Source organism: Trichoplax adhaerens, genomic scaffold (genome assembly GCF_000150275.1).
Source record: "Trichoplax adhaerens TRIADscaffold_2 genomic scaffold, whole genome shotgun sequence".
NCBI classification, from domain to species: Eukaryota; Metazoa; Placozoa; class Uniplacotomia; order Trichoplacea; family Trichoplacidae; genus Trichoplax; species Trichoplax adhaerens.
The window spans coordinates 9,372,440-9,372,735 of NW_002060944.1; positions in this window are offsets into that span (position 1 = coordinate 9,372,440).

Consider the following 296-nt stretch of genomic DNA (forward strand, 5'->3'; position numbering starts at 1 on the left):
TCTTGACTAGAGATGGAGTAAGTTTCAAGAAATATATAAGCTGAGGTGGCGATGCCGGTTGGGATAGGTCAAACAGCGCCAAAGATAGTATACTTAAGTGTAACTATCCAAATTTGAACATTGAAATCAATCATTCTGGAGTTGATAAAATACAATTATCGCAAAGCTTACTTGTTCCCTATTCATGACCATCAGCCAAATCAAACCAAAGTATACGAAATTAATCACCGATCACTATATTCAGCTTTAGTAATCTGCAGCTCTAAATTTCATTAGCTGAAACTGTTCTTCTACTA